Consider the following 10,738-nt stretch of genomic DNA (forward strand, 5'->3'; position numbering starts at 1 on the left):
TTCCCTCCCCCCTTCAATTCTGTTTTTGAGGGAAGGTGGGGTTGCTTTTATTTCTCTTCTGCAATGACCTGTTCTTCCTTATGAGGGTCTTCTGGTTTTGTTCACTTTTCCCTCTGCTTTACAGTCTGTCTATTCAGCAGTTTGCAGTCTTGGTCCCAAATATCAGGTGAGAGAGAGACACAGGGCTTGGATAATTTTCTGCTGCTGTTGTCTGATTTCATCAAAACCCAAGCCTCTGGTCTCCTCTGGCTCTTCAAAGAGCCAAGGGTTAGGTGCTCCTCGCTTAGCCTCTCCACTCATCAGGCTGGACCTGATTAGATCTGGTTCAGCACCCTCATTCTTAAAGGATGCCAGAAGTAGTCTCTCTCGAGTTACAAGATCATCCAATAGGTTCTGTCTTCGATCCCCTTCAAGTTGTGTTATCTGATGTGTTGACACAGCTCTTAGCAATAAGTCTTTCAAAAGGGCGATCTTTTCCTTCAGGTTCTGCAACAAAGCTCTGATTGTCACGGTAAGCTTAGGTGTCTTTTCACCTTTTCTTTCATACTGATTTCGTTGTTGAATTTTCTCAGCAATCTCTTGGGCAATTTGACATGTAGAATCGTATGTGAAGAACCCGGGCTTACCAGGGGTCCGGTCTGTTTTTTGTTTTTTAAGACTTCTGTTTTAACTCTTAAAAAAAATTAATTTATTTATTAGAGAGTTGAAGGAAATGAGTGAAGATGGACAACATAAGTAGGCTGCATGCGGATGAAGTTTGGTCTTCTAGCTGGTCCTCACTCTCCCCTGGTAGTGGACCAGGTATTCTTTGTGTTGTCACGTAACTCTCACCCTCCTCCTTCCCTTCCTCTCTCCCCTAGCAGTACCCAGAGACTGCTGATCCCACCCTTGTGCTAATGTGACTTGTGTTCAGGGCCCACTTATGAGTGAGAACATGAGATATTTAGTTCTTTGTTTCTGTGATAGTTTACATAGTATGATGGTCTCCAATTCCATCCTTGCTGCAAAGGTCATGATTTTGTTTTTCTTTTCATGGTTGCATAATACTCCATCAGGTATATGTACCACATTTTCTTTATCGAGTCCCCTTTTGATGGACATCAAGTTTGGGCCCATGTTTTTGCTACTGTGAATAGTGCAGCAATAAATATGTGTGTGCTGGTGTTTTTTTTTTTTTTTGATAGAGTGACTTATGTTCCTCTGGATATATTTCCAGGAGAGGGGTTGCTTGATCATATGGAATATCAATTTTTAGAAGAAACCTAACCGAGGCATTTTTAATTCCAATAAGTTGATAGAGAACACTATATAATATTTTTGATGAAGTCTAAGATTTGTAAGAATTCTCAACTAGGAACTGAGGGAAGAAATGAAGATAGGTGAGTGGGTACAAAAAACAGATTTGGGAGCCAATTCTCAAAGGGTTGCAAGTGGACCAAAAGAAGATTCTGATATCCCCAAGTAGCTCCCCAGTTTGTACTTGAGATTCCACCATGTGAATGGAGTCCTCTCCTCTCTAGGGAGATTACTTCTGGGAAGAGAAAAACATGTGGTCACCAAAGGTCAGGGTTTATCAACCTTGACACTGTTGACATTGTGGGCTGGTTTATTTTTTGATGTGGTGGTGGGGCATTCGGTGTTTTGTAGAATGTATAGCAGTACCTCTGACTTCCACACACTAGATACCAGTAGCATCTCCCTCCGACTCAGTTGTAACAACCAAAAATGTCTCCAGATATTACCACGTACTCTGGGGGGCTGGGAGGAGACACAAAATCACATCACCACTTCCCTCCTTTCAGCTGAGAACCACTGCATAGACCAAAGTCCAGTGTTGCTTCCTTCATGTTTTGTTCAAAAAAATTCTGTTCAGGCAAAGTCCTGGCTCAGATTCTAGACCATTTTCTTGAAAAGACACGGCAACTAGGTGAACTCATGTGAGCTGTGGATTCAGCATGCCTGGGTTGTTGTATCAGTTCTATCACTCATTAGTCATGCAACCTTGGACAAGGTACTAAAATCTTCCAATGTGCAGTATCCTCACTATAAAATAGGGTTAGTAGCATCAAACTTTACAGATTTCTATGTGAATAAGAGACAATGCATGGGTCACACTGCACTATACCTGGCATACAATAGAGCTTACTAAGTACCTAGTCCCTTCTCTGCAAGTTGGTGTGTCTCAGAAATAAGAGAGATTAATCAATCATACTGTATCATTAACTTCCACCAGAAACTTATCAACCAAATTAGGTACCTGTTTCTTTTATCAAGCTCAATTTCGAAGCCCACCTGGTATCCACCCCCCAAACCCCCATTAAAAAGAAAATAAAATATAAAACCTAACTTGATGCAAACTTATGATTTATTTTCTCTTTGTAGTTTAGGAGGGTCTGAACGGAAAGCCCTTATCACCGAGCCTCAGCTGCAGAAGAAATCCTTTAATCATGACCATCCTCCTGGAAGAATAATATAGATTTAGGGCCAGACTTAGGTTACTGAGCAAGGAGGAAATACTGCCAGCAGCTACCCTACCCCTTCCTGTTGGCTGCAGTTGGCTTTAATCTGCTTCTACTGTCATTTTGAAGTCTGGAGATATTTGAGTACAGCCTAATTAAGTAGTTGTGGGCCGAGAGAGAATTTATTTTTGTCGAACACATGGCACAGAGGGGGATGTGTCAAGGATGCTTATGAAGCAGACTGGCCCCTTTGGTACCTGGAGTGCCTCAAGTTGCCCTAGGCCCTTATTGTGGCAGTACTCACTCAGAGTACTTTTGGAGGGATGCTTGAAGTGTCTGAGGAGATTTCTGTCTTTGGATTCTCTTTCACTGTTTGCGGCAGTATAGAGCTTAAGAGTGTGGTATAAATATTCCCACCACAAAATCAGGGTGGATTTAAATCCTGGATCAGTTGGTTCCTAACTAGGTAGTCTTAGGCAAGTGACAATCTTTGACAAGTCTCAGTTTTCTCAGTTAAAACATGGGAATATTAAGCCTGATTAATTAAACCAATATTTAGTAAACGCCTGTCCATGCAGGGCACTGTCCTAGATGTTGGGGTAACACAGACATACACACACACACACACAAACACACACACATAGTCACTGTTTTCATGTTTATGTTAGGCGGTGTACTACTAATGTTTTAAAAAATGGGTTTCCAGGCCAAGCATGATGGTTCATACCTGTAACCACAGAGCTTTGGGAGGTTGAAGTTGAGGTGGGAGGGTTGTTTGAGGCCAGAAGTCTGAAATCAGCCTGGGCTACATAGCAAGTCCCTGTCTCTACAATTTTAAAAATATTATCTGGGCATGGTGGTGTGCATCTGTAGTCCCAGTTACTCAGGAGGTTGAGGTTGGAGGATTGTTTAAGCCCAGGAGTTCAAGTCTGCAGTGAGCCATGATCACATCACTGTATTTCAGCCTGGATGACAGAGGGAGACCCTATCTCAAAAACATATATTTAAATACAATTAAAATTTTAAAATTTAAAACTAGGTTTCCAAAGAAAGGATCTGATTTATAGTGTTTACCAATTTCTGTGGTGTAAATATTTCAAGTCACCAATGTAACACTGATGAATGCAAAAGTAAGAGGTGCTGTGCAAGATCAGCTCTCATGAGCTGGTGCAAGCCTGCTCTAGCACATCACTGCTATCAAAACACTAAAAACCTCCTGGGGATATCATGAGGTTTCAGTGAGATAACAATTAGCAGATATTTTTCACACAGTGAGGGATCAGTACAAGGGGGCCATCGTTATAACAGCAGGAGTCTTGAATCCTCCCCAATAGCAGAGACTGGAGGGCTGACTCTCAACACAATCACTCCTACCAGCTGTCTTTGCCAACTCCTATCCAATTTTCCTCTATAAAATCATTTAGTGACCTCCCTGTGCTGTTACGATAGGTGCAGCTCTGCTGATAGTTTTCTCAGTGGGTGTCTCAAAATCAACCAGTTTGATCACACACACAGACCTAGGGTCCCATTCAGAGAACACAATTCATCAGAGTTGGGGCAAGTTTCAGAGACTCTCCATTTTCATAGGTAACCCTGGTGATTCTGTTCTAAATGGCACATGGAGATCACTTTGGAAAACACTCTTTCCATTTTTCTTTTTGCCTTAAAGTCCCATGACTTTCTGGCTCACATTTGTGCCTTAATAAACTTATTCTATCAAATGAATTTAGATTATTTCTTCCTTTTCTTTTTAGGATAGCAAAAGAGTCCAATAAAATGAGAATCCCAAGAGATAAAACTTCCACACATGTGTGAAGGTAAAAACATCTAATGTAATAGCAGTTACAATTTATTGAAACTTAGTTTATATGTCAGCTGTATATTCTGACCCCTTGATGTAAAACAATTCATTCTAATCTAATACCACACTGGAAGATAGGTAGTGCAGTGTAACGGTCATCATCTGTATTTTATAGATGAAAAATCTGAGGTGTCGAGAGGCTAAGGTGCTTGTCCAAGATTTCCCAGTCAATGAATGACAAATTCATTGAATTCACCCAGCTAGGGTGGTTCTAGAACTCTCACCCTTAATCACTGTGCTATTAGGAACTGCCATGCTATTATTAGGGTTCTTTGAGTTGGTGGGCGGGTTTCAAAATTTACACAAACTATACATTTAGATGTGAAGATGAGATGAGAAGTGATTTTATCAAAGGATGCAGCCATTGCTATATTTGGAAATTGTTGATCTCTTTCAGTGGGGTGCCCACTCTGTCTGGCAAACAGTTGGGGAAATCATTGGAGGAGAGTGCTTGTCTAAGGGACTAATACCAATAGTAGTTGACTTTCACTGAGTACTTACTATGCTCTGGGGACTGATCTATGCAATATTATTTAATGATGAGAAGGAAGAGACATCACAGGGTCTAGGACTGAGCTGGAATTGAGAGCATCCTTCTAATAGACTGGGAAGAAGTTGGTTAAACCAGGTCAAGAAAAGCAGCCCAGGAAGCAAAGTTTACTGATCAATGAGATGAAAATAGACATGAGATTAATAGTAGAGGGTAATTAAAGAAGCTCGAAAATCAACTTACCTTTAGCACTAGGGACACTAATTTCTAAATCTGGGGAAAAAAGAGATAGCTATACTCTTTTACTGCCCCACCCCTCCAAGCTCAGGATTGTGCATTCTGAGTCATTGCTAGTCAATCACAACCCCAAAGTGCGTGCTGGGGTGGATAAGTCAGGGCAGGAAACCACCTAAAGCAAATATTTTAAGATTCTTAAGGTTGTCCACAGATAACACAGCCTCAGAGGTGAGCCAGGCCAGCCAACTCACTTTACACATGGTGAAACCAAAGAGATGAGAAGTGATTTTATCAAAGTCAACTTGCAAGGATGCAGTCGTTGCTATATTTAGAAATTGTTGGTCTCTTCACTTCCAGTGGAGTGCCCACTCTCTCTGGGTGGTGTGTGTGTGTGTGTGTGTGTGTGTGTGTGTGTGTGTGTGTGTGTGTGTGTGGTGGGGTGGGGGGTGGATATCAACTAGGAAAACAGTGTAAGATAATAGGGAAGTCCTGAATTGGAAAGCAGGAACTTTGATTCCTATTACTGATGCCTTTTGGGGTAGGGAGAGCAGAAAATGTTTTGAGAAACTGATTGTTAGGTTGGTGAGTTGAGTAGGTGCCGTGGGTATGCAAAGAATTGCACAGAAGTTAGATTAGAAAAAGTGTATTCAGAAAGTAGATCAGAAAAGGGCATATTCACTTCTCAAGGGAGAGAAGGGACTGGATGCTTAAAGGATACATGGGGGTGGTCGATCACAAGCATGTAGTCAAACGTGGGCCAGTAGCTGGATGGATGGGCCAGTCACATAGGCAAGAAGGGCTAGGCTGGTAGCCAGAAGACAAATTTTTGGGACAAAAGTGGTAACCTAAGAAGGGCTAGGTCAGTAGTTGAAAGACACATTTTGGGGACAAGGATGAAAGCTTAATGTCCGTGACCACGTAGAATGAAGCTCATCTGGGGGCTGGGAAACTATTGATGACTATTGCTGTGTATACAGCATTGATCTGAGTACATGACCAGGTCTGCTCAAGGTCAGGGACCAGAGAAACCCTATTTTGGACTCTATCCTTTCACTAATGAAAATGGATCACTCTCTTTCGAAATACATACATGCGGCCGGGTGCAGTGGTTCATGCCTATAATCCCAGCATTTTTGGAGGCCAAGGTGAGAATATTGCCTGAGCTCACAGGTTCAAGACCAGACTGGGCAACTTGGCAAGACCTCATCTCTACAATAAATAAAAAAATTAGCCAGATGTGATGGCACATGCCTGTAGTTCTAGCTACTTGGAAGGCTGAGGTAGAAGGATCGCCTGAGCCCAGCTGGTTGAGGCTGTGGTATCTGGAAGCATGACACTGCCCTCCAGCCTGGGCAACAGAGTGAGACTCTGCCTCAAAAAAAAGAAAAAAGAAAGAAATACATACATGCATATCTACACGTCCATATGCATACATATATATGCACATATATGCATTTGCTCAATGATCTATTATAAAGAGGCCAGAACCTTTTCCTCCTTGTAACTGAGACCAGAAGATGCTGGAGGCAATGCAAATTTTCTAGTAGAATCTCAAATATGGTTATGACCAAATAGCACATACCCCACCATGGGAATCAAGAAATGCCCTGGTTTGTCTTCCTCAGAATGAAATGCTTTATCAATGATGACCTAAGCTCTAAATCTAAATAAACCCCCAAGTCCTGACTTATCAACTTCATATGCTTCCCAGCACAATATTGTTGCCACCCCATAATCTTCACAGAAGGTTGAGGGAGTGGAAACATAGGGAGAATCATACAGAGACGATTCAACTCTCTGTTTCACCCTAGTCCTAACTCATCTTGCCCTCTAATACACTGAACGAGTCATGACCTAAATGAGTTGTGTCCTGTGCTAAACCACAGAAAGCCTAAATTCTCAATATTTTATACTCAGGAGGGCAAGACATATCTTCCTCAATTTTTCCACCTGCCATCTCTACTAGGCATTGAAACTGAGACCAGGACTTGGAGCCAAATTTGTTTGAGACATTAAAAGCCAATTAAGAAGAAGGGCAGGTAGAGGGAAGCCATCATGCACAGGCCTGGCATTTCAAAGCCATTGCCAAGCCCTGAAGAGTTAGGGTAGAGTTTGGAGGAGAAACTGTGGAATTAATATTCTTTGGGTTTTCCTAATAATTTCCCTTGAGAGATATAACCATTGTGACAGGGTCTCTTTCTCATTGTTCAACCCCAGAATCTAACACAGTGCCTGACTCCCAGGTTTCCTTGACCTATCTAATCTTCTTGGTGTCTCGAGAAACCTAGTATGTTGGCATGACATTTAACTCAAGGCTCTGAAACATGCTGAAAGAGACCCTAATTTATAGCTCACTTTCCTCTCTCTTCCCTCCCTTCCATTATTCAAAAAGGATTTTGAAGTCAGAATAGCATTCAAATCCTAGCTCCACACCTTATTATCTGAGTCCGTTTTTTAATCTGTAAAATGAAAAATAGATAAAGCTTGCAATACACTGTAATCATTATGAGTATTTTTCATATGTTGTTATGAATATGTTTTATGTAAATATAGCAGGTATCTTTGTGTTCTTCCCTCTCTGACCCTTTTATCATACAATATAAGATTTTCAACTTTACATGACAGGATTTGAGTATTGTTAACTTTATTTCTTTTCTTTTTTTTTTTTGAGTTGGAGTCTCACTCTGTCGCCCAGACTGGAGTGCAGTGGCGGCTTCTGGCCACCGCAGCCTCAACCTGCTGGACTCCGGCGATCCTTCTGCCTCAGACTTCCGGGTAGCCGGAATTACAGGCGCGCGCTACCACGCCGGGCTGATTTTTTGATTTATTGTAGAGATGAGGTCTCGCTGCCTGGGCAGTTCTCGAACCTGCGTGCTTAGGCAATCCACTCACCTCAGCCTCCCAAAGGCACGGGATTACAGACTGAGCCACCGAACCCGGCGTTAACTTTATTTCATGGTATTAAAGTTCTAGACTATCGAGGAGAAGAGGGAACATCACTCAAGGACTTTTCATACTCTTCTGGATAAAGGTTTGGTTATTTTTAGTTGTATGCAGGATAGTTGTATCATGTTAGGAGGAGGTATCACTTTGTTATTTTCTTTATTTGAAGGTTAAGTATGGTTTAAGGAGATGTGTACGGGGCCCAAGTTGACAAGAGGTGGACTGTGGTGGCTAATTTTATGTATCAAATTGTCTGGATTGTGGTGACCAGTTGTTTGGCTAAACACTAGTCTAGATGTGGCTGTAAATATATTTTTAAGATGTGATTAACATTTATAATTAGTTAGTTTTATGTAAAGCAGATTATGCTCCATAATGTAGGTAGGTCTAATCAAATCAGCTGAAGTCCTTAAAAGCAATGACTTCAGGTTAGTGATGATGTTCTCTTGGTTAGAATGTGCATTATTAACATTACTGTCTACGCTTCAATGCTATAATGCCACTATACAAACATCATAAGAACTTTCCAATCATATTACTCCATGTATGCCTTGCTTTTGTGCTATTGTTCATATGCATTATTTCTAAATAGGTTGTCAACCCACAATACATTATAATTGCACTTCCTTTATATCGTCAATAGTTATTTACCAATTAAATATTTCAAAATAAAAATTCAATTGAGCATTAACAAAAATAAATAAATCAATAAATAATTGCTTATATTGATGTTTACTTTTTTGGACTTCTACCTAGAGGCATTAACCTTCATCTGCTGTTACTTCCCTTAAGCCTTTTCCATTTTCTTTTTGTAATGTAGATTGCTAGAATCAAATTCCTTAGCTCTTGTTTTTGCCTTCTTATTCTTAATTTGCCTTCATTTTTCAAAGACATTTCCACACTGTAGATAATTTGAGGTTGATAGGTGTGTTCATTAATTAATTAAATTTTACAACTTCAAAGATGTTATTCTAATGTCTTTTGACTTGCCTTGTCTCTGATTAAGTATCATCCAATTCTTATTGTTGTTCCCTTGCTATAATATTTTTGTTGTTGTTGTTGTTCCTGGATACTTTTAAGATTTTCACTAGGTCTTTCATTTTCTGAAATTAGACCACAATGTGTCTAAATGTAATTTTCTTGGTATTTATCTTGCTTAGAGCTCCTTAAACTTCCCTGTTTTGTAGATTGATACCTTATTTTAAATTGGATAATTCTCATCTGTTACCTTCAAATATTTCTTCCACACTATTTATTCTTTCATTTCCTATAGGGACTCCAATCATATATATATGATTTTGTCCTACAGGTGTCTGATGCTTCTTTTTTTATTCTTCGTGAGTCAGTATGAGTAATTTAATTGACTTTTACTTTTTTTTAAAACATATTTTTTATTTTAAAATTGTGAGGTACAGTTAAGGGTTAGGTATACAAATATGCATCATTCAGGCACCCTGGTTGATAAGGGGTGTCTTCCCGTCCCCAGACAGATATTGACTACCATTAATCCCAACTCCCTTCGCCTCCCTACCTCCCCATAGTTTCCCGCCACTGTCAATCCTTTTCTTATAGTATTATGATAGATGTTCAAGGTCCACTATATGAGCAAGAACATGTGACACTCAGATCTTTGTTTCTTTGAGATCACTCAGTGTTAGACTCGCGTTCCATCCAGGTTGCTGCGAAGTTCATGATTTTGTTCTTTTTTATGGCTGCATAGTATTTCATCATGTATATGTACTACATTTTTAAAATCCAGTCCTCTTTTGGTTCCAGGTTCTTGCTATTGTGAACAAAGCTGTGATAAACATACGACTGCAGATATCCTTTTTATAGTGATTTGGGTTTTTCAGGGTATATTCCTGGTAGGGGGATTGTGGGGTCATATGGGTGGTCGATATTTAGAGCTTTTAGGAATCGCCACACTGCTTTCCACAGAGGTTGCACTAGTTTACACTTCCACCAACAGTGTAGCAGTGTTCCCTTTTAACCACATCCTCTCCAGCATCTGTTATTTTTTGAATTATTGATAATTGCCATTCTGACTGGAGTTAGGTGGTATCTCAGTGTTGTTTTAATTTGCATCTCCTTGATGATTAGTGAGATTGAACATTTCTTCATGTGTCTGTTGGCCACTTGGATGTCTTCTTTTGAGAAGTGTCTGTTCATACCTTTTGCCCATTTTGTAATGAGGTTGTTTGTTTTTTTCTTTTCAGCACATTTGAGTTCCTTAAAGATGCTAGGCCTTTGTCAGACATGGAGTTGGCAAATGCTTTTTCCCAGTCTGTAGGCTGTCTCCCTGCTCTCTTGATGGTTTCTTTGGCTTTGCAGAAGCTTGTCAGTTCAATGAGGTCCCACTTGTCTATCTTCTCTCTTATGGCCCGTGAGTTTCGGGTTTTGTTCAGAAACTGGATGCCAGTTCCAATTTCCATACGAGTGTGTCCTGCATTTTCTAAGGTTCTTATGGCTTGAGGTTTTACATTTAGGTCTCTGATCCATTTGGAGTTAATTTTTGTGTATGGGGATAGATAGGAATCTTGTTTGAATCTTCTGCATGTGGTCAGCCAGTTTTCCCAGCACCATTTACTGAATAGGTTCTCCTCTCCCCAGTGATAGGTGGTGGAAACTTTGTTGAAGATGAGTTGGTTGAGAAATTGAGGTTTTGCTTCTGGAATCTCAATTCTATTCCATTGGTCTATATGTCTGTTCCTGTACCAATACCAAGCTGTTTTGATTATTGTAGCTTTA

General features: G+C 40.3%; 1 pseudogene across 1 annotated transcript in view; it reads right to left on the bottom strand.

Annotated features, from left to right (window-relative positions):
- Positions 1 to 162: 162 nt before the first annotated feature.
- Positions 163 to 10,738, bottom strand: part of LOC103266840 — a 19,217-nt pseudogene continuing 8,641 nt past the window's right edge. The window contains exon 2 of the transcript XR_002482332.1: positions 163 to 638. The product of XR_002482332.1 is annotated as a syntaxin-8 pseudogene (transcript). The remainder of the gene's footprint in view (positions 639 to 10,738) is intronic.

The sequence above is a fragment of the Carlito syrichta genome, unplaced genomic scaffold (assembly GCF_000164805.1).
Source record: "Carlito syrichta isolate Samal-C Ts95f unplaced genomic scaffold, Tarsius_syrichta-2.0.1 Scaffold307346, whole genome shotgun sequence".
NCBI classification, from domain to species: domain Eukaryota; kingdom Metazoa; phylum Chordata; class Mammalia; order Primates; family Tarsiidae; genus Carlito; species Carlito syrichta.